Source organism: Metopolophium dirhodum, chromosome 4, assembly GCF_019925205.1.
Source record: "Metopolophium dirhodum isolate CAU chromosome 4, ASM1992520v1, whole genome shotgun sequence".
In the NCBI taxonomy this organism is placed as follows: domain Eukaryota; kingdom Metazoa; phylum Arthropoda; class Insecta; order Hemiptera; family Aphididae; genus Metopolophium; species Metopolophium dirhodum.
Genome location: NC_083563.1, coordinates 33409330 through 33435402, shown reverse-complemented (window position 1 = coordinate 33435402; position 26073 = coordinate 33409330). Strand labels below are relative to the sequence as shown.

The 26073-nt window shown below is 30.3% G+C and overlaps 1 protein-coding gene across 1 annotated transcript in view; it reads right to left on the bottom strand.

Moving 5' to 3' along the window:
• The window catches only part of LOC132942367 (myb-like protein O), a 226106-nt gene that overhangs the window by 161185 nt on the left and 38848 nt on the right, over positions 1–26073 (bottom strand). The window contains exon 2 of the mRNA XM_061010683.1: positions 43–223. The gene's annotated coding sequence lies outside the window, so the exon portion shown is untranslated. The remainder of the gene's footprint in view (positions 1–42; positions 224–26073) is intronic.

Below are 26073 nucleotides of genomic sequence, written 5' to 3'. Positions count from 1 at the left end.
TACTGTTATAATATATTGCGTCATATTGCTGTGAATACTCACATGAGCATGGTGGCGAGTGGGTTCTGCAGTGTTGTTCTCATGGGATTGTCCAGAGGTCCTCTGCCGAAGCCGGGCCAGGGCGCTCTTCAGCCCCTCCGTGTTTGCCCTACCGGTGTACAAACCACGCCATCTCTTCGACCTTGCATCCGCCGCCGGCACCCCAAACACTAAACTTTAACATCTGTAAAATAAAAACGTCTTATTATTTCCATTTGTTTTTGATTTTGTTTTTTGTTTTGTTTTTGTTTTTTTGTTTTGTTTTATAAAAGATAATTTAATTTTTAAACAACGTTTTTAATTCATGTTATTATATTGCCAAATACCAAATCAGAGACAATACGAGTAAATACTAAACTAATAGTTTTCTGTGAGAACTGCACAAACGTTTTACCTACGTTGTCATCGTGGAATGAACTTGAAATTGAAAAAAAATATTCATAACTTCGACAGTGTATTTTGATAATAATTCGTTTGATTGAACACGAAAACAAGAGAATCATTTAAAAAATGTTTTTTGTTATGAGTTCATGATGTATAGGTACTAGTTATTGGGAAATTTCCCCGTCATCCCCATTTCAATTTTTGGGATGAACATTTTCCACCAATATTTCTTTCTCTTTTATCAAACACTTCAAATATAATTGTACCAGGAAAAATACAGATACCTAGAACGAATAATGTTAGTGAATGTTTCAATAATAATTAAAAAACAAAAATAGATAAAAGAACTAAACATCCAATTATTTGAATATTTATTGAAGCAATCAAAAAATCAAATACACTACACATTATCCAATATAAAACTGTTAAAATATAGAAACAGATATGGTTAATTATTCAAATATATTAAAATTAAAATTAAAAAAATTTTTAGGGATAATAAAATAATCATAAATCATATACTTTTTAATAATGTAAAATGTTTATCTAGGTGTTATTTAGTGTTATTTATCTATTTATTTTACTATCAGCATTTTTTTAATTATTATATTTTATGTCAAATTATATTTATACTATAATTATAACTTTTTTTTCAGTTTGAACCGACAGCAGAGGAGGGTCTGTTTGTACAATTATACTACTCATCTGCTGCAATATAATTATAACTTTCCTTTTTTTTTTTTTTGGTTGAAGCTTCGACAACTGAGATCATTAGCCTGTGGTACTGTAGGTTTTTTAAACACACGTGTGTTTGTTTTAGCAGAATTTTTAAGTGGGCACCCGTAGGTATCTGCCATGCCCGGGTGGGGGATGGTGGCCTCTCTCTTCAGGCACCGTGACGCCCGAAGAAAAATGCCGCCCGTGGTCGAGTTAGAACCGGCGACGGTGCACGTCACAACCGACGCCTTAGTCTTCTCGGCCACTCTGCTCCCCTCATTATTTTTATTATTACAATAATAATGATTTATATTTAATCAATGAGATCAGCGTTTAAAAAATATATAGGTAATTATTGATATATTTGGAAATTTAGTTTATTTTATTTTACTACACAATAAAACAAAACAAAAATAGTATTATACTTCCAACACACTACAGTTTTAATTATAAATGGATGGGAAATTTTTATCTTAAAAATGTACCAATGGAAAATGTACTACTTCATCGAAAATATAATTTGCCCAACTTTAACAGTTTACTAATTTACTTTACATAACACTTCGAAGATTGAGTATGCTATTCGTTATATCATAACACGATATGAATTAAAATATCATAATATGTAAATATATTGTATACAAAATAAATATTTTGTATTTAAACTAAATGTTTATATGTATAATGTCTTGTCAACCATCGATAATTGCATAACAGATGGTCCCGATGTTTTGATAGGTTATGCATTTATAATGTATAGCCATCGCGAAAAACAATAATTTAATATTATATGGTCAAACACAATATACTATTATGAATCATTTTACCCAGACAAAAGTTTAGATGAGGTAAATCTACCCAAACATTTTTACGATTTCATTAAAATTTTCGTTTGCTTACTATTTAGTTTTATTATATACATTTGTCAACACTTCAATTTAAATATTATGATGTTATATTTTTCATGAAGATTTTTTGTTTTTATAGAAAATATTTATAGAACTTTTTGTAATCGATATTGTTCAATTGTTTAAGTATATTTCACTTACCATTAAGTTAGCACTTTACACTATGAATAGAAAACGTATTATAATATGATTGGTACACTTTTTATATGAGTTTTATAGTAGGTTACAACAATATTGAATAATGATATATTATGCAATAAAAATGTGTTTGTCCATAATATTAGAACCACGAAGTTTATGCAATATTTCAATATGTTTGATGTTAGTTTTTAAGTAAGATTGTATATTGTAATATATTCTAAAATATAGCCAGCTCAGTCAAATAGTTTTAAACAAAAACAGTTTACTCCATAGATTTTTATTTATTTTATTAAAAAATTGAAATGGTTCATCCCCAATGAAAATTTTCGTGGACATGTTATTATATTACGTATACAACATCATAAACACTGAATATTATCACACACAATCACACTATAATTGAATTTAAAACCCATTTACAATATAATAACCATCTTATAAAATAATATATATGACTTTTCCCTTAATATATTATGATTAGCACAACACTGACACAATCCCGATTATTAACCAAAGTAATTTAGTAGCAAATATTTAAGCAACCAAACCGCCACCGCACTATAGGTAGTTATATTAACGTATGATTTTTCCAATTATAGACATAATTCTGGATGCAATAACTATTGTACAAATTGTTTTAAAAAATTAATGATTGTAAAAAAATAAAACAAAATATTGAAGCACTTGTAAATTAGTTATGGCGGAAACAACTTTAATTAGAAATAATAAAAAAATGTAAACTTATGCGTTTTTAGAGTTTAAGTTTTACGTATAAAAAATTAACGAATTTTACGTTGAATAATGTATGTGTGCCCGTGCTTTATATTTATTAAAACAATTTTTAACGATTAGCAAAACTTTAATTAACCATTTTTCATGTCAAAAAAATAAATTAAAAACAAATCCTTTGCCGCAATGAAATTGAACATAATTTTGTTTCCGAGCCTTCATGCCATAGTGCTTATTCGGGACCCAACGAAAAAATAATAATATATTTTCATCCAAACAGGCCCATCGTTATGTATTTATTAATAACATCGCATAAAGTGTATTAGGTTGGTAAATAGTTTATAAAGTTTCGAAAAAAATTTGGTAAAGTGTGCGTGGAACCTGACAAAGTGAAATTATAATATAGCGACGCATAATACGCCGAAGCGTGTACACGTATGTGTGTGTGTGCGTGCACATAAATCGGAGACACGCAGTGAGGTATACACAAGATATATTGTGGCCGGGATGTGTTGGGGGGGAGAGGGGCTTGTCGAGGGTTGGTCCTGACGAGGGGGGAGGGGGTGCAGGTGGGAAGAATTGGTTGGTGTATGGCCAAATCTGCTGAATCGCGCATAAAATTCGCCATAAACACAAAGGGGACTGTGGGGGTGTCGGGCACCGTAAGTTCGGTCGAAGGTGTGTGCAAGTGAGCGTGCATGTAGAACGTGCAGAGGGAGGGTAAGAGTTTCAACCCGTTTTTCGTGTGCAGCACCCCCCGCCGGGGGCACTGCCGTTAGCACGCGCATAAAATTATTATCTCGGCCGCGCGGCGTTTCAGTGCGTGTTCGGTTATCGATTATCCACGTGCGTGTGTCGGAGTGATTGGAAAGTAGGGCTAGGGGTGGAACAAGGCCGGGGAATGATATGGTGGGGTGGTTTTCAATTTTTATTTTCTATATTTTTATTTTGCTTACCCCTTAAGCGCCAGCAAGTCGCACACGATTTGCCGTACGATCACCGATCAGACGTATATAATAAGCAAGTATTCCACATTTTCGAGCTCAGGCACAAGTATTCGTATTTATTTTACTAAGATAAACGCCAAGAATGGCTGAAGAACCGATTAGTATTCCAGTAAATAACGCAAAAACATTTCGTAGGATAATGTAACACAAACAAAATATAAATCTTAACTTTCAAGAAAATGTAACATAATACTTAACCGGTTAAATCATAATATAAAATCCATATTTATGTAAGTACCTGTGAAAGAAATCAAATCCAGATTTCATTTCCCAGCCTCAGAATCCTCTCAAGTGGAATATTATGTCCTTAATTATTTCTTTGGGTTATGATATAGAAAGTAGGATGCGTTCGGGAATAATATATATTATATAGCCCTCATCACCTTTTAAATGCAATTTTTTTACGATAGTATCAACTAATTGTTTACACATTATATTATCCTTAAAATATAGGAAAAATAAATTCAACAAAGACGAAAAATAACACATTTAACTAACCATTAAGAAATATGGTCAAAGCCTATTATGATGCAATGCTTTTTGGTTTTACGCTAAACGTTAAGCGAGACTACAAGATTACAATATTATTAATTGTAACTGAAAAACTATAATGCAACTACCTACGTACATTTAAAAAGTGGCATGTGGAGAGATTTTGGTTTGATTGAAAATCGAAGGTCAGGCTAAAGGTGTAGAAAACGGTCGGCAGCGAACGGTATTAAGACTGACTGACAACAGGAAAATATCGTGGTTCGCGGTCGCGGTATATTATGTCTGACACGTCAACACCCCGACTATGGTATAGGGTCCTGCCGCCTCGACAGTGGTTTAAGTTCAACGATTGCAGTCCACAAATTGTAAACGGTTTAATCCAATGCGGATAACCGCGATATTTCCCATGGTCAGTATATCTTGATGGGAAACAATGGCCACCGATTGTTTTATCTGGGTCGTTCATTTTTAAAGTGATTTTTGATAAAACATTGTTCATCGTTCACGAGTGCATTACGTGTTGTTCGGACATTTTTTTCAGAAAAAAATAAGTGGTCGGCCATTAACTCGCGTCTGTCGTGTAATCTTGTTTTCCATCAAATCGTCTTGGCGTTTTTAGCACAAATTAATATTATTACTAGTGGTGTGAAGACATTTCAGTGGAAAATACATTACAATGTATTACTATAAAGTTTCAAATATAGTTTTCATTACGATGAATCCAGGAATTTTCCGGCAAACTTAATACACGTAACAAAATATATTTTTATGTCGATGTAATTTTCCAAGCCTTTTTTTTTTTATCGTTCAGAATAAAACTAGCTAATAGGGTCGATAAATATTTTAGAAAGATTTATTTTTATTTGTACGCTGCAGAAATAGTCCCCGGAGTTGTCTGAACACACTAACGAAATTGGAGACGAACGGCGGTGGAGTTCATACGATTTTCCTGACAGCTGTCGGTTAGGTCGGGCTGTTGTAGGTTCGCGTGAAAACATTATAACGTGGTATAGTAACAAGGTACGTATCCGTGGTGTCTTGTTTTCCGACCGGCAGGCCCAAGCGGTATGGGTCCGCACTCGAACGGAAGTGAAGTATATACTGTTATCCATCGCGTGATCGGAATAATGTCGTATAATATTCCGCACACGACGACGGGCGAATATGTAAAATATTAATATTGTATACTATTATTATACAGTCGGTGTCGTAAGCGCCTGACTCAATGTTTACGACAAACACCCTGGAAAGGGTTTTTAGCGCGTGTCATTGTGAAACATTCCCACACACACACACACACACACACACACACACACACAACCTAACCTAACCTAACAGTCTGGTAAGACCAGCAAATTTTAAATCACGTAACCTCCGCCGTTGAAATTGAATAATTATTAAAATGTATATCAAGGTTACTGATATAACAACCATAAGTACTGCAGTGAAATCATACACTACTAACTACAACTAGCATATTATTAAGTAGGGTGGCAGGTGGTTTACGGTGCAAGGACCAACACCAGATATAATACATTGGTAAAAATAACAACAACAATGATGGAGATAATTCCTACGAGACTATACCTTAGTACCTTCGTATTCGACTGGTAAACGGTTAATGGGTGCAAAAGGCTAAAATGTCCGTGCAATCAATTGCAATTTACATTAATAATATATTTTATATTATATGACAATTTTAAATAAAGAAATCCACGAAATAAATAATATAACAAGTACTGTACAAAATAACAATACAATTATTGATCCAAAAAAATCATTTGATTTCTGCGTCGTATTACTGGTTAGTGGTTGTATTGGTTTTGATACAATATTACTATCAAATTCAATTTACATTTATTTGAAACCGCTGAGAGTTTAATTGAAATATAATATTTGAATTTAATGGTTTTATGCACGTTAGTTTATTTTATACATATTATGTATGCATTAATAAATCAATATAATATAATATACATTATATAGTACAGCATGACATATTACTTTCTCATAAAATAATAAATAAAGTATCAAAAATCAAGTTTATTAGGCTTTAATTCGTTGTGTTTTAATGAGCGTCTTCAATAGCCAAACCAGAACTTTTATACTTTCATATTATTGGATTATAGCTAGATTTTTTTTGTTTTTAAACTTATATTTTATAATTTTGAATCTATGACATATTCGATTTAAAAGATATTTTTTTACATTTCAGCTAGTACAAGTACGACTTGCTAACTCAAATTTAATGTAATTAAAATAATAACTTCTTTTCATAAAATATATTGACTGTACAATGATTGCTTAATGACGACATCTTTATTGAAAATAACGTTGTGTCATAATGTTTCTTCCGATTTTATGTTTTTAAACAAAACAAATTGTTTCTGATTTTAGTTGTAGTATTATGTCTTAAAATATGAGTTAATTATAATAATTGATTGTCTAAACAATGTTAATTAAAAATATTAATATCTAAGTACATGAAAATAGGAACATTTTCAGATGAAAGATCGATATTTTATGCACGGATCTCCAATATCGTCAAAATTTAAACATCAAACGCTCATAATAAAATATTTTTCATTTTCGAACAATTATTTTTATTCCACTAATAAAAACATATTATAAGGAACCTTGTATTAAATTTTCAAAGTAGATGAAAATGCTATAATTAACATAATATTAGGTATACAGAAAAAACTAAATTTCTCAAAAAGAGTCAATATATTATTTTGAAAAATATAACATATTGCTTAGAAAATGCTAATATAAGCATTTTATGAAAATGACCAAATAAAAGTATCAACGGATATATTTTGTTTTTAAATTTCAATAAAATAAGAAAATCGATTTTGTAGAAAACTATTGTTGTTTAAATATTTGCGTATTTCCCTTTTTTCCCCCGATTATTGAAAAAAAAATATATCAAATAATATTCCTTAGGTTTTTTTGAAAAACATAAAATTATCACGTTTTATGTGTTTCACTTTGTTGAAAAATATCCCATGTGACTTAACTATATACTATATGCATTATGGTTATTATAAAACAACTACACTCTACGATGAATAATCTGTAATGTGTCACAAAAGTTATAAGTCTGTTTTCTTTTATTATTTTATTCATAATACGGCGAAAAGATCATTTTCACGACGAAATGTTTTTCCGCCATACTGATGAACGCTCGGAATCTATTTTCCCATCTCATTACATTCGGGTTGGCTTAGGTTCTTCGGCAACTATGCTTTTGGTTACAAAACGCACCCGAAACCTTTGTTATGCGCCGTGTTGTTCCCACGAGAGCAGTGTAGATTTCATACGTTTTCGTGGTACAGACACGCAACACTGTCATTTTCGTCGGGGGGGCCAATTTTTTTTGTTAAGAATGTTCAGCATACAAATGGGAAACGGATTTCAATTTCAATTGATTGTGCAAAATCAATCCTACTGCAGGAAAATGTGTAATTCAACCGTATAATAGCAAACCGAAATCTTATCGGAATTATATTTACATTGTAAATGTTTTTTACGGTAGTAGGAGAACTTTTATAATATCCATAGAACTGGATATTACAGATGAAAATACGTTAAATTAGATTTTAATCCACATTAAAAAATTTATTTTATTTTGTATACACTTTTGGGTATCATTACAATGTAAATATTTCATCACAAATTATGGAAACATCATTAATTCTGTCGAAACTCGTTAAACGTTTAAGTTTTAGCTTATAAATGTATTTAATATGTTGGTACATGCAATCTTAATAAATAGTTTGAAAGGCATTTTTTTTCTCTTATTTTTCAAGCACACTTAATGAGTATGCTTGAATTGAGCATTATGATGATCATTAATAATGAACATCATAATGATATATAAGTTTGATAAAATCAAAGCAAAAGTAGTTTGTTATAATTACAAAAATGTACGCAAAGTAGTTGCGAGCCGAATTTTGAAAAATGTTAATGATGTTTATAGTAGGTGTACTTTAGATCTTGTGCTGGAGTTTTCAGAAAATTACCTTAGTAATACAAGTTTCTAGAAAAACTTTAAAACTATCTTACAGATCTGATTTTTATCTTGCTTGCATTTTGTAACTGTTTATACACATCTATTGCACACACCAGCAGCTGCTGCAGACTTGTGTTTTCTTGAAATAACACATTTAATGACATCTAAACAATATACTGTGAAAAAATATGATATTAATAGTGTTCTTTTTTTCACAATAAACCAGTTTATTATCCATCAAAAATAGATGATACACATGTTATGCATTTAAATTCAAATAACAAAAGTCATAAATGTTTTTTTTCGTTTTTTTTTTTTTCGTTAATCTAAAGCGAGTATAATATATCAAAACTCTCGGTAAGCAGTGGGTACGAATCCAGACATAAAATATACTATTATCGTCCTAACGTTTCCAAGAAGGTTAGAATTTGTTATCCGATCCATAATACTTTGTCCAAGCTTCAAACTCTTTGTTTTAAAACATCGAGACTTTTTCGGGCCACATAAAATACGTAAAATATATACTTACTTACCCTGCCATATTATTACAGACAAATAGGTGGGATAAAGCCTAATGGGATGAAAACTATTTATTCTCAGTGCCAGTTGTATGAATCATATAATCGTACACAGCATGGATAATGGATATATATATGTATATAAATAGTTTGGGTAGAACACTATATGTGTTTTAGATAATATAATCCCCACTTTTAGCTACACCGAGGAGACAAGGTAATTTTGTTTAGGAACGATTTCACTATGGACGTTACTCTTTTTAAACAATTCGTACCCTCTTTATACCGGAGATTTTATCCAAATACCCCTTAACCAAAACGTTTTTTAACCATTAAATTTCGATTTTTTCGAGCTCGGATTTTTCCCCCCACGGCTCCGACTTTAATCTCAAACCGATCCTTATGTTTCTCCAATTTCGTTGGTATAAACTACGCTTAAGTAAGCTCAACTTTAATAGAAAAATGGTTAATATAATTCTGTATTCAGGTTTTATATGCATAAATATTAAAAAATTATATCGCTGATAAACGGATCGTTGTGGAATGAACCAAATTTTAATTAATCCGGATATCGGAAAAATAAAATATTAGAGTCTAAATTATAGTAAACCGTTAACTAATAGTTAATACATAGTTATGCAATATGAATTATTTGAATCGTTGATGCGGTTAATTTTATATAATATATATATATATATATATATATATATGTTAAATAATTTTGAGTGATATAACTCTGACATTGTTACTCAGTAACATTGTTATTTTCCACTACCAGAAATTAATCCAAATATTTAAAATTATTTTATGGTCTATTGTTTTAGTTCATATTTATTAAAACATTAAAACAACAATTTTGTAAATCTGTGCGTAATTTTGTGCATATCTCGTCATAAACAAATAGAATCCAAAATAATTTAACACGATCCATTATTCATTAATATGTTATGTGCATTGTTGTATATTTACACACGTTTGGGGTTTTCAAAAGAATCCAGTTAACCTAACAGCTTTATAGATAATGTATGCTCATGTGGTTTTTATAGAACTAATTTGTAAATACTAATAGAAACACTTTAATAATATAAACGATATTTATAAAATGAACAAAAATGTAGTCTACGCCGTACCCGTTAGTTTTCAAGTTTTTACATATAATAGCTTGGATCTTAAAAAATCAAATACTGTTAGACGGGTATAAAAATAAATCTTCACTTCCCGAATGAACTTTCTATTTTTCACGTTTTATTTATGATTTATATTTTATGTTATATTGGTCACATTTTACTGATATTGGAGTGTTTTTAATAGCGACCTCAACAACTAGCTTTGTATCCATATCAATATAAGAGTGGATAACAGTAAAGTTATCCATTTGATACTCTTCAACTTCTGTCCACAAAAACAGTTTTTTTTTTATATTTTTTCACGCGTCACATAATAGAGAATATTATATTATAAGTATTATATTATGTAATTCACAATAATGGAATTCATGTCCAAGATGAACACGACATTAAAAAAAATTTAACTCACTTATCTTATTGATATGTGACCCGTGTTAAAGTCATTAATACTTAAAATTTTTCACTACTAACTTACTCGTTAGCATATTGATAAAAAAAAATTAAAAAAAAACTCTATTAAAAGCCCAACGTGTTTTCTTAGACGTTCAAGTGATGCTATTACTCCCATCAATCGTTAGAATATTCTAAATGTAATTCTCCCCGTAAACGTAAACTTTGATACCTCAGTGCTGTCAACAGATAAATGATACATCAGTGTCACTCGATTTTCGTTATTCAACAGACTTTTTGATGAAACAATGTTCAAAAGAATCTGTCAACTTTTCAGTGGTACAGATATATCTTATAGGTCTGTATTACGTATTGATTTAGTCTGAATGTTTAGATTTGTGCACAAAATATATTTACACTATTGTCAACTGTATGGAATTTTATCGTATTTAGAATCGCTAAAAAAAATTAAATTTATAAACAATATCAAAACTACTAAAAGCTACTAGAATAATTTGTTGGCGACGCTAAACTACTCAGGTAGAACGATTTTTGGGTCCATTAATATTTGAAACTTCCAATCGAGTCAGGTGTGTTTATTTGAGTAGATTCATACATTATCGATTGGTGAAAATATAAAGAATATAATAGTTTGTTAAAAAATAAAACAACATATATTATTTGTAGTAAGATGCACATTATACAACATTTAATAAAATATCAATACAGAATATCATACGTAGATTCATAGTTAATAAATAAATAAAATAAATAAATAATTTAGTTTAATTCATAATAATAATAAAGATATTTCATAAACTAATATCTATCTACTACAAATGAAAAATTACGGAATGATGATTAAAATAGTCAAGATTTTTCCTAAATTATTGCATTGTACATGATGAATTTATTAAGAATAAAATTAATATCTACTTAAACACTATTTTATTAAAACTAAAACAAAATGTAGGTATATCCAAGAGGTAATGTTCTTAATTCAGGATTTTATTTTGTTTACTGTATTTGATGTTATACCAAATTTACAAATTTTAAATCCCTCATATAATTTGTTTTAAAGTATATTTAACCATGGAAGAGGAAACCTAGATAATATTTAAACCTTTAAATTGTGAGATATTTCAGTTCACTCCGACATAAAAACTAAATGAGTTAAATTGATTATTCTGAGCGTAAAGTTTAGGGTGTAGTTGTAGTAGGTATAGCGATTATCAATTGGTGTGGAAGAGTTTTGGAGCTGTTAATTTTTTTTTTAATTCAAAAGTGACAGAACTCGTTAAATTGGTCGCGTTTAACTTTGAAAGCATAATATTCTAGCGCGTCGTCATTCCAAGAAAACGGTCATGAGATAATAACGAGATGAGCAATTGAATCGTCTATTTAATATTCTATTCAGTGTTGTATTCGTTTGTAGTATTTACTCGTATTTGAAAAACTAATCGGCAGTTGGTGACAAATTGTTAAAATAAACACCTTACTATATGTATCTGTGGTACTTCTTAAACGTTATACCTCGGCGAGACTTTATGTGGTGTTTGTGAAAGATAAAATGTTCCATATTTTCTAAAAGGTTGAAAATCACTGGTTAAGTAGGGCGGACACAACGCATGCGGGTAAAAGTCTGCATAAACTCGATAAATTATTGTTGAACATTACAAAACTGAGAATATAGGTAAGTTTAAAAGTTTTTTTTTTAAATAACAGAACATAGGGGGATAAAACTTTGTTTTTAAATTTATAATTTAGTTATGTCTGTTATCGACATATTGTAATTAAATATAATTAGGTACTATAGATAAATTTAAATTATAAAAAATTCCACTTAGTCCTACTTTTTTCATTCACTCGTTCATTAACAATTATAACGAAACGATTTTCTTTTGTTTTTTAACTATCAACATTTGTATCATATTGTAGGTATACGAGTATATTATATTTTATTTTTACCCTTTTCAAGTTTTATTCATATAGATCGTTATTAAAAACAAAAAACAAAAAGGTTACGATTTTTAATTAATTTAATGTCCAACATGCCAAGTGAGACTCTTAAAGGCATAACCAACTATTGTGTGAAGTTCATTCGCATCAAATAATATATCGAATGGGGTCGAACGGTATCAAAACGTACGTAATAGTTGTGGACCATAAATTAGGGTTGAGCGCTAATTTTCTATGGGTAAACCTACGGAATTCACACACCAGTCGTATTATTTATGACGTGGAAATTAAATTTAAACTCGCGTTATGTGTATTTGCCTCGTTGTGGAAATTTCAGTCGGAAACAGCCGTCACACAGGATTGGGAACATTAACTTTTTGTACGGCCGTATTTCGAATGTGTGTACAGTGTTGTGTTTAAATAATAAGTTTAAATTGAGTACCTATATTTTTAGCGTCGGTGTACGTTTGGGACGGATTCATCAGTGGAATAATAAATACAAATGGGACGCGGCTTATGTGATTGTGTTCTCATCACAACTTTCTATAAACTACAATAATACACAATATTTATCGTAATAATATAATTAAACAATATTATAATATTATAGTGATGAAAAGATATAAGATAAATTTTTATACTTACCCACGATTTAATTATGTACATAAACATTTCTACGCGTGCCTATATTCTTGTCAAAACATGAAAATAAGTTATATTTTACCACGATTTTTTTTTAATTGAATTCAGTTTTTTTATAAAATAGAGATCAACCCAAACATATTTTATGAAAGCCATACATGTTTTTATGCCACCCATTCTATATTCCTAAACTGTCGGTAAAAATACATTTATTTACTCACGAATGAAAATTGTTTTGCGATTTGGTCGGAAGCCAGTAAAATTAAACCGAAATGTAATGCATTAACCTATATATTTCATGCCAAAATGTCCATCTGTCATTCAGTTAGATACACTTTCCGTTTTACTGAAAGCTTCATTGCTGTGTGTTATGGTTTTGTGGATCAAAATAATTTAATTCCGTATTCAATTTTGCAAGGGCATTAAAACAGCCATCAATATTAAACATGTGAATCATTTATTGTATTATATTATTATACATTTATAATTGTGTGAATACTATCCATAAGTAGTATGACTTAACGTTAATATAGTTTTATTTACTTAATCCATTGTTATTTTTTTTTTATAGATATAATTTTATAAATTTATTTGTCTTATACTAATATAGGTAAATGATAAACTTTATATTGTAGTGTACTTTTTGATTAAATATTTCTTACAAAAATACCACAATTGATTATTTTATGTTTATTGTTTACACTATTAGATAATACTGAATTTAGCTATGTTTAGTTAATACACTAGAACAGGATTAATTTAAGTCATAAACACATTATTGTGATTTGTCAATTATAATATAAAACTAAATGAGTAGTAAATGAGTTATGGGTAAAATAGTAATGAGTTTTGCATCTAATTTGTTATTGAACAAAATGAGAGGGGTTTTTTGCTAATGCTAGATATTAACTATGGTTTTACGTAAATAATTTAAATATTAAATGTACATTTCATATTAGTCTTCGGTAAATGATTAAATAAACAGAATTCATTTCCATGATTTTTATCTGAAAATGAATAAATATTACGTTAAGCGAGTCGGGAAAAAATACAAAATAAAAATGTCTTTTAAATTATCAATATAATAATATACCTTGTTGATATTATCTGATTATTTAGTGAGAAGGTATTCAAATAGTTATCTTGATTCTTGTATTTATGTAAACGACTTACTCCTGAAACCAATTACTGAACAAAAAAAAAAAAAAATCACGAACGATTGAATACATTTCGTCAAGAGAAAAAATAAATGTCTACCGCAAAAAAAGCAAACATGTTTAATATGATATTTAAAATCGGTGACGTATCAGACTCGGGCCAGCACGTAGTCAAATTGTCTATAAAACTACGTGATGCAATTATTAGAAAAAGAAATATATTTTTATTGAGTTTAATAAACGAACACAACACAAAGACAATATTTGCATTGTAAATACAAGCACTTTTGTCGATTTTCGATATGAGGAATATCGTGTCATTCTATAAACTGAAAGTACTTTTGAGTTTTATGAGCGCAGACACTTAGAATGATAAATATTAGACTTACAATATTTGATAGAAAATTGGTTGCGTAAACCACATATTATAACTAGGTACCCAAGGATTAACAAAAAGTAGAAACACAAGTTGAATTAACGATAAAGAAACTACGACGATTCTACGATTCTACGAGGTCCTCACACCGACCACTTAATGATAATAATGTGACACGAAAATTATCCAAAAAGTAGAAAAATAACCAATTTTCCACAGTAGTTAATATTTAATGCGTTTATTCGTCAAGTTTTAACGTCAAAAGTTAGTCAACGTGGACTCGATAAAACTGTCAAACGTCGTGACAATGTTTTCTTTTCGAATGAATAAATAAAAAAAGGTATACCTGCCTCTATTCATTTGAATTTAATTTTATATCTGACATTTAAATATCATTTATTTTTTTTTCAATCGAAAGTCATAATATCTTTGTGACAATGTTATTAAAGGCGTGTGCATCTTTTTCATTATTACGATTGCGTACATTCTACCTAAGTAAATCTTGGTGGCGTTATGTATAAGTATTTAATAAATAAACAACTCGCATCGGTTAAATAAAACACTTAGGTACATAGTGACGTATAACAATTTTTATTTAGATAAATGTAAATAAAAAATTGAGGACAGCATACTTGGATGATAAGAGTATATTAGGTAAATGGATAAAAATGTTTTTTGGTCTACCATTTCTGCTTTATCGAATAGTCGAAGACGGTTTTGTGGAACTAGTAGGTGATTATCCGGATGAAGACAGGCTAGAATTTTCAGACTGTGTATTAAATAATTATAGGTATACAACCAAATTGTATATTTCCAATTAATATTATATGGGCTGAAGAAACTTCAATAGATAAAAGGTATTATATTTTTATACATCATAAGACAATTAATGTGAAGTATTCTTGTACAATATAACTTTGAAGTTTATATTCTGATATATAAAAATAAAGTGTTAAAAAAAAATTATATTATTATTAATTCCGTAATTTGTACGTATTTTAAAGTCAGAACAACAAATGGTCCAGAGAGTTTCAGAACTTTAAACGCTAAATTCTATAACGCACATCCACCAATATACTTTGTCCTTAAGGCATCGAAATAAATTCAGGCCGAAACCAATATATGAATATCCACTGTATAAAAAAATGTATCCAAAGCAATGCCAACTAAAGATATCCAAAAAATTAACCATATAATAAAACTATACGACCGATTTAAAGTTGATAGCAACGTATTACATTTTTTTATCAGGGACTGGTTATCGATACCAAGTTTTTAATTTATAACTCATAATTTGTATTTTTATTGTATTCTATATACCTAAATATTTTATATTGTTTTTAATTGACTATGATTATTATATAATAATGTTTTTTTTAAATTATATTATTATTATTTTAAGTTAAATGTAAATTAGTAGTACAATATCATGTTGGTAACGTTGCACTCATTTTCGTGCGCGATCGTAATGTCTATAAGGCCTAGGTAGACAAACCGTACGCAATCGTTCTACCGAAAGGGAAAATCGTGCGCAATCGCATATCACCGCTAAAAACGGTATATTTTGTAATAATATGTATATCGATGACATTTGTGACGATGACGAGATCGATTCGACGACCGCGAGTCTCCGATCATCGCCGAATGTCCCTACAGACATTATTTACGTCAGGACTATTATACATATATATATATATATATATATATGTGAAATAGCGGTCTCGGTGATGTTTTGCGCAATACGACACCCCCCCCCCCCCCCCCACCCCGAGTATAATCTCTGCGACAACCGTCCCCTAGTACCTGTCCTAATCGCATCGTCACGGAGACGCGTACGCCACGTATCCGCCGGGTTACAGGACGCGTGTTTCGCTTCCGGTTTGGGCCGCGGAAAATTACCACCCGACATCCGCGACCGAACAGAGACGATGACCTAGAATCGTATAATATGTGCGTGTGGCGGCACAAACGTCATTATTTATAACAATGATGTATGCCTCGTGCCGAGAATGACAGATAAAATATATAATATTATCCTATATGCACGACCGGTCTACACGTCATCGTTGTAGTAACAAAGATTAATAATTAACGTATTTAATATTATTGACATGACGTGCAGTCGTGTGTCTATAACATTATTAAAAAGAAGACTTTCGATTAACATTAACATTTATCCCAAAGAGTGTAGCGATGATCAAACGATATTTAGATAAGGGGGACGGAGTGGCCGAGCGGACTAAGGCGTCGGCGGCGACGCGGCCGACCCGAGTTCGATTCCACGGCCATGGGCGGCATTATTCTTCGGACAAGTCACGGTGTCCGGAGAACAAGTGCCGCCATCCCCCACCCGGGCATGGCAGATACCTACGGGCGCCCACTTGAAAATCTGCCAAAAACTACACACACGTGTTTACCAACCAACAGTATCCTCCCCTACAAATAAACAAACAAACAGCTAATGGCCATAGTGGCCGGGCTTAATGATCAATTAAAAAAAAAAAATTTAGACAAGTCGATATGACATACCCTCTATAATCTTTGTGACGCGTGGTTCAACTCTAAGATACACTCAAAAATATTTTTAAAAAAAAAATGATTTTGCATGAATTACGTTTTCTCCATGTCATACGTGGATAAAAGAGGGAAAACAAACATTCGGCTGACATCATCTTAATAACGCGCGTATAATGGCCGCCGGGAAATATGATTATTATTATTTCCGATTTCGTCTGACCGGAACCGCGATCCGGCCGACCGCTGAGAAAATAATAATAATAACAAAAATCGTGTCTATACGTAGCCCCGTAGTCGTAACACCCAAAATTGTATACGCCGAAAGGATGAAAAGCTTTTATCGTGCCGTGTAGAGCAGCAGTCGTCGGGCGGGGTAAGTGGACGTGGACTAAGAGGGGGGGGGGGGGGGTCGGTCTCATCGGCGGGCTGATCGAGATATTATTATTATTTTTATTATTACGATTATTGTTGACGACAAGGGTTCGGCACGAGAACGCGAAGAATTCGCACGGGATTTTATTGAAAAATAAACATTCTCCGATCAAAATCATATTATAATATAATATGCTATACACCTACCTATAAAATATAATATTCATTATTTACTGATGGAAATCGCACACCCAGATCGGCTGCAATATGACGATATTAATTTATTATCGGAATGCCGTCTGGTTCGGTGAACAATAAAAATATAATATGCCAGCCGGGCGGCAGGATCGCCACGGCGGACATTAATCAAAACGGAAAGTGCGATTGGTCGCGTGTGAATTTTTTGATTGCTAATCTCACTAGCGGCAATATATTTTCATGCGTTTTGGGGGTTGACTCGCCGCGAAAATTGCCATTGCATATACGCGGTTACAAATCAACTAGGTAGGTATGCCGTATTAATTTATTGCAGTTAAGCCGATCATTAGATACGTCATGTCAATGAAATGAAACACAATACAATATAATACGCCGTAAATATAATTTTATGGGAACTTCCGTAACGCTCTAGTTTATGATAAATCGTTACGGATTTCCGTACATTTTTCGTGTGACCGTCGTAGTGTTATAAAAATTTGCAGTTGTATCGCGCGAGAGAAGTACAAACTGCTTTATATCATCGAATGTAATAAAAAATACGTTCACGTTCGGAAAATAAAACGTTTGTCCTAAGGATCCAATAGTTGAGATGAATATTTTACCAATGTGTTAGCTCAATGAAAATTCAAATATCACGTAGAAGGAGGATGAAGTCGGATTGTATATTTTATATATTATTACCTAGCCTACAAAGGTTAGGTAATATATAATTTTTTATTGATCTTTTCTTATGACTTCTGCTGCAGTGCCCGTTCTACGTGTTGTTTAATACTGGGTTAGGTAAATCTTAATAGTAGAGCAATAAAAAATACAGTGAACAATTTTCATTCGGCTTAAATTTTATAATCTTAAAGTATGTTAAATAAATAATTTGTCTCAATAAGAAGTTGATAACTAAATTTGTAGCTTGTGTATACCTATTACCTATGCAATGGTTAGGTTGGGGTATGCTATGGCCAAGTGGGTAGTTTTTTGGATTGAAATAATTTAACTTTTAGTAAATTATTATTATGAATAGGTAACATTAACATTTTGAGTATAATGAATATTATAACTAAAAAGTGTAAATAGTTTGTAGTAGGTAATTAAAGATTAGAATGTAACATAATTAATGTAAAACCAATTCAAATTTCAATTTTTATTAAATATGAATTACCTATAACTTTATTAAATCAACTTCTTACTGATTAATTTAATTTAATTTATTAATTAAAAAAAAAAAGATGTCATAATTTTTGACATCGCATCAATTTCATGTAATTTAAAAAATGGGTAGTCCACCAAAGATCAATTTTATTCTTACAGCACAATTCGACCTGCATATTTATTGTAAAAAAATGTATAAATGATTTGTTGAATATTATTTTTGAGTAAAACAATGTTTACATTTATTATTGTTAGTCCAGTGCAAATATATTTGTTTACCTATGACACAAAATACTTGATTCAGGGAAATAACTGTCTTGAGCAATTTAATTGTATGAATGTATGTATCTAAGTGATCCATTATTTTTATTATTTATTTCATTTATACAATTAATTTATTATAAAAAAAATGTAAAATAATTAAAGTGATTTCGAAGAGTAAATTAATGTTTACAAGACTGTAATTAATGTTAAAATTGCATATCTAAAGAACTGTAATATGGTGTAATGTAAACTTTTTTTTCGTTGTGATTTGTCAATCAGGTCTGATGGATAATTCGTCATTAACTTTCGTTGATTACCAGACTAATTAAGTATATACACGCAAGACGCAAATCGATTAACATAAATAATTATTATAATACTGTAGGTAATAAATTAATAATGATTTGTTTGTTCAACTATTTATTTTCAAGTTTTCTTTTTTTTTATATATATAAACATATTATATATTTTTTATATAGCTTAAGAGAGAAAAAAATACTTTAATCTTATAAAAGAAAAACAGTTAATCCACAAGTTTATTATAAATATAAATTTAAAACTAATGCTACAATGCCAACAAAAATGTCCGTATATAATGCAAAATTATGGATTTTTTAAACTTGTTATAGTTGTTATAGTATATAATGCACAGTTTATTCTAAAAGTTAAACAAATATGACATATTTATTCTTTCACGCAGCCATAGTAACTAGTCTAGTCTATGAAAACATTCGATCGATTTTTAAACAAAAATAAAAGCAGATAATAATATAAAGTCCGATCTGAACGTATAATAATAACTTAATAGCAAAATATAACAACATTAGGTACACGTTATTAAATTAAACTTGAAAACTATTAAGATATAATATACACTAACTCACTGAAAACCGATATGTATCGATGAAAAAAAAATATTGGTAAGTTAGATAAGCTGCATAACGTCACCAAAGATAAAGAATATTCAGATATACCAAACAGAAAATCGCTCTTATCCACTGATTTTTTAAATTTTATTTCCAAGGCTAGAGAGTAAAAATAATATTGGAAAACATACAATAGAAAATATTACTGTTAATAAAATAAAAATATCAATATCAAAAAAGTGTAGTGAAAAAATATTTCAACGGATTCAGTGTTTAAAAAAAAGTGTTATACCCTCACGTTAACGATGGAAAATCTTTAATTTATTTCTCACGAAACGCTGAAAGGTGTAATATTTCAAATAATTTTGTTCTGCTATTAAGTGTTCAATCTTGCCGTGATGAATTATTCTAAATATAAGAGACGCTATTTTCCATGATTTATCGTCTCTAAAATGTAGGTTCCCCGGTTGAAATTTATTTATTTGAGTTGGTTAGAAAATCATACGAGAATAAAAGAACAATGCAAGTAACACAAACAGCCAAATATAATACACGTCAAAAAAATGTTGATGAAATATTATCCGGCATCCGATTATACGAGTTAAAGAATTAATCTCGTCTGATTACTATATAGATTGTATTTTTTGTTGATCATTTCTTGAAATGTAAGTGTTATTGTAAATATTCACTATTTAAGAATTATATCTACCTGCATGAGTTATAATTATTATTACATTGGACAGCAGACTGTGTTATTCAGCTATCGGAGTAAAACGCATAATGTTTAAATTAATTTAAAATTAAAAATATTATTGAGCTTGAGATTTCATTTTTTCAATTCATAACTACTGGTTAAAAATACAATTGATGTTTGTAGTAATTTTAAAAAAAAAATCTTTCGATTTATGATCACTTTCAAACAATAACACAAGCAATATATTTATGATCTTAGCTTCATTCTTAGTAGAACACGACGTCTACTATCGAGCCTCTATATTTATACCATAATCATTATTGTATAAAATATAAAGGGACACCAATTGTATAACAGGTATTATACGTACATTGCTTGGATTCCAAACGATGCAATGATTATATTATTTCTGTACGTCGATGTTTTTTGCTCCTTGCACAATGTTGTAAGCAGGAGCAGTCTTTGAAGAGTCTCAATAGTAGTGTACCTATCCATCTAGTGGAATTCTAGTATAGTTTGTAGTATTTTCAATACGTTCGGTACAATTTCAGATCAATAAGTTATGAAACTACGGCACATCTCAGAAAACGCAGCCCGATATCATTGTTCTTCTTTTACGACAATTTATCATTGCTTTCAAATTTCTATAAATATATTACACGACTAGCATGCGTCGACATGCGTGACAAACAACAGTATTCTGCCCAGATTGTTTTGATTTGTTTTTTGTGAAGCGAACCGTCCGTGGCACATGTGGCCATCGGACGTAACATTACGTTGCAGATATAATTTATAAATTACATAATTACTTAATTAATGATAGTTATAAACTGGAATTTTTAAAGTGTACCAAATATAATGAAAAACAATACGTTTGAATATTAAACATTAGACAACATAATAGTTAATAATAGTAATTATAAGTCTCGATGGTATATGGCTAAGCAGAAATGCATTACAGTTTATTGATAATCGGAGTTTCTGATAGGAACAGGATGAGCGTAGAGACGTTATTGAATTCTGAGTTGAGTATTTCAGTTAGGGGACGGATCTTTGTAATTGTATTCTATTCTTGTAATATAGTATATATCCAGTTAGAACATGTTTTACTGTAAAACCAAAAATATGACCAATGGTGGAGGGGGAGGGTCTTCAATACATTTTTTTTTTGAATATGTACAATAGATATATTATAATTATGTAATTTATATTATAATTTCTATTTGTATTAGTAAATTATTCATAGGCTTTTGTTTAATTGTTGGATCAAAATCCCTATTTCCGTTAATTTAATTCATTAACAATTATAATTTAGCTTATTTATGTGACTTATTATGATTGATGTCTGATGTAAACATATAAAATATTACATTTTGATTTGTTTGTCACTTGTTATTAATTCTAATTCACAGATAAATCATGACGTCTTATGCGCTACATAAATAAAGCTATTTATCCACATATTGAGTAGGTATTACAATAATTTTGGTAATAGGTAAATGCTTTTCTAGAAAGTAGTTTAGATATAATAATTGTATCCCGGTATCAATACGATATTCTGCAAACCATTTAGTATACATATGTATAATAAATATCTCATTGACTAATTTTATTGCATTTATTCACAATATAAGTGTTCGTATCGGATTCAAAAATTATTGGTTTCAATTTGTGCCCGAAAGAAATAAAACACATTTATACCGGAGTTAAACAGAATACATGAAATCATTGGTAGCATTTTCGTATTTCATATTGTAGTAGGTATATAAGGTAATCATGATTCAAGAGAAATTTAACCGCAAACGACTGACGTTCATTATACAACTTATTGGTTGGGACAAACCACTGCGCGCTGTAATGAATATACTAAGAACATATATTATTATATTTATTATTAGATTCAGCTTAATATGATATATAGCAATATGTGAGGCAAGAATAAAACCAAAGTTTGAAACCATCGTAATATTACGATCTCCAATACTGTGACGGCCTCAGAACCACACGTTAAAAAATTACTACTCTTATTTGATATTATTCTACTTATTGTATTAGTGTAACCGTCCATCCGCCGTGGATTTGGGAACTTGACCTTCCGCCTTCGAAACGCAGATGGAATTTTATGCCGAACATAAAGCCCCTCCTCCCCCCCCCCCCTCCGAAGTAAACATAAAATGCGTATTGCATAGTCGATCGAGGGCTACCTACCAGCACATTTCAAATCTGAAACCATTCGTATTGCGCGAGCGATTGCTTTGAAGTTTTCCGAAAAGAAAGTTCTCCGCTCGCCGTAAAAATCGCTTATGAGTTAAAATAATATAATATCGCAGTAATAATAATACTACCCAATATACAGAATATAACGTATTGACACTGACGCTCTACTCCTCCAACCAAGGTCGACATTCACTTCCGTGGTCATGTGTGAAATTATTTATAGATCCATTGTCTCCCACCAGACCACGCATTAACGTTTTTGTACGTATCAGATTTTTAATTGCTGTCGAACACGATATAATATTATCAACAACAATAATATAGTAAAGATATTTTTTCATCACACTCATAGTGGATGGGGTGGAAATGACCCGTTGTACCATCTCCAGCAAAGCATATAAGGTCGTATTCCGAATCGCTTAATGTGTGCGTTATTGTTTTTAAAATACCACCACCCTCGGATATTTTGACACACCTTCACACCTTCACACACACAGACACAGACCCAGACACACAGACACACACACTTCGTCGCAACCGTCATACTTACTGAAGTCCGCCTACATATTTCTTCTTCGGATTAGGTATACTCGGGACCCGATTGTAAAGATTTTAGATGCGACGACGACTTGGGTTACGAATATTAAGTGGAAATACCACACCGGTAAGTCTATAAACGACGGGTTCAAGAGTCTTGATGGAGGAGGGTTACCTTTGAATATTGCCATAGTATCATGTAGCACAGCAGTCATAAATAATTTACAGCACCCCCCCCCCCCACCACTCAATAATAAACTTATCTAGTGAATACGAAAAAGTGCACACCAAAAATAAAAATGATTGAAAACGTTTAATGATAAACAATTTTGAATGAACATGTACTGGTTTTTTTGTATACATAATATTTAATATAATATAATATAATATAACAGACACCACAATACCAGAATGTGTGTTAAATACATTTTTCCTTTGAGACCTATTCAATTTAACTTTTCATTTGATGTTTTAAATAAAAACTTTAAAAATCGCTTAAAATTACAATGAATCTATATCTCTAATGTTTATGCCTATTTGATAATTTTTTTTTTAATGTTTAATATTGCTTAGTTGCTACGAGTACTACGTAGTACAAGTTATTGAATTCTCATTTTTTGTTTACATTAAATATTAATTTTCCTTGAATGTAATGAACTGTGTTAAATTATATAAATATAATTTATTTTATTGTTTACATTTAGTCCTGTATTTTCTGATATTTTGTGCGCTTTATTTACTGAGACAGTGACCAAAATATGATTATTACATTTATTTATCAAAATCCTATTCACTTATTTAATATTTAGTTGTACAAAAGTCAATAAAAATGACCTATTGTAGGATATTAAACCCGAAACCAAATGAAAATCATTAGGACAGAATTATTGTGATCATAATTTGTTACTTTAAAAATAATAAAACTTGTTCAAAATTATTAAAGTATTTTATTTTAATACTTCCCAGTATTTGGAAGTTTTTTTTTGTATGAACACTGGACGTGCAGGTAAGTTATATACTATTGTATTATATTATACTGGTCATAATAATTTTAATTTTAATCAATTTGTAGAATAAGAATATGTATTTTCAATTTTCTTTGGTAGATTGTAAGTGCAGGTTGCTCAATACAAAATTACTTAAATAATCTGACTAAATAATTTATTTGGGAAAAATATAAACTACAAAATATGTTTTTATTTTAATCAGTTTGTTATTTTAAAATGCTTTATTATATTATTTTATCAAAATTAAAAAAGAAAAATGTACATAGAAATTAAAACTCACTAGAATAGTGATATGCACTTTTTGTAATACTTTTTTATTACTATTAATGGAAATTGAATATGTTAATCAAACATTGTAGTACGTACTTCTCGGTAATGCATGTTGATCACTGAGCAATTTTACTTTGGTTTAATTTGCTTACACACAACAAATAATATCCTGTGAATTCAAGCATAGTATAATAATTATGTTTCAGTATGATGCATATTCTAGACTATATTTCTCAGCAACATTTTCATACAGAAGTCACTAATGCAAGATGCCAATACTTTAATTTTTAAAAGTATATTTCACGAACTCACATAATGTAATATACGAGTTATATACACACTACACAGTTACATGGCTACATTGTTCATCTATAAAAGTAAAGTTTTAAGGGATGTAGATAACAAATCTTATGTTATAATTTTATTATTTTGTAAAGCCAAATAATTTGAAGTATTTCGCACATTAGATAATAAGTGCGAAAACCAGATAAATAACAATATTTCCGAAATTTATTTTTCCATCAAATCGATTTTATTGAAAAAATATCTTTATATTGGTACAAAAACCTTAGATAATGTCGGTCCTATGGATGTGGCCATAGACCTTTTACTTATAGACCGGCCCATCCTGTACCAAAAGCATTGTTAGTCGCGAGTCGACAGGGCGCAGTGGTGAAGCCTGTTTAGTATAAATAATATATAGTATGAATATATATATATATATATATATGCATATGGATATTTTATACCGTATCAGAGTAACTGAGTAACCAAAAAGCGCCACCTATCTTTACTTGGTGAAAATGTGAATGGATGTAGCCATCAAGCTAATTCGTGTTGCCATAATGAATGCGTTATGATTATAATAACAATGAACCTAGAGCCCCGACAGTGTGTGCGCAAGCGTGTAATTCTGTTTGGTTAGGATTTTTAGATTATCAGTCATTCACACATGCGCGTTAATAACTAAGGCTCTAGCTTTGTCAGTCATTTTGACATCAAATATGATACACAGGCATTTTCGAGTATAGCTAAATCCATATAGTACGTCATGATCTAAGACAGCAACTATACAAATACAATTATTTTCATCATACGTTTCGCAAATATTTTCTATGTGAGCAAATATGAGATTTAGCACATTTTTAAACGGTCACCCGGAACAATTCTGAAAAGTGGTTTTGACTGGTTTTTGCACTGAGCCCTTCAATTGAATGATTATTTTAAACGATTTCAAAATTATTTTTCTTTAAAATCTATTTAAAAATAGATTCTTAGCATCAAAATCGCAAGAAAGTTAAATTAAATTTATGAAATGGTTGAATAAAATATATTGTATTGACTTTTTCTGTTAATTTTATTG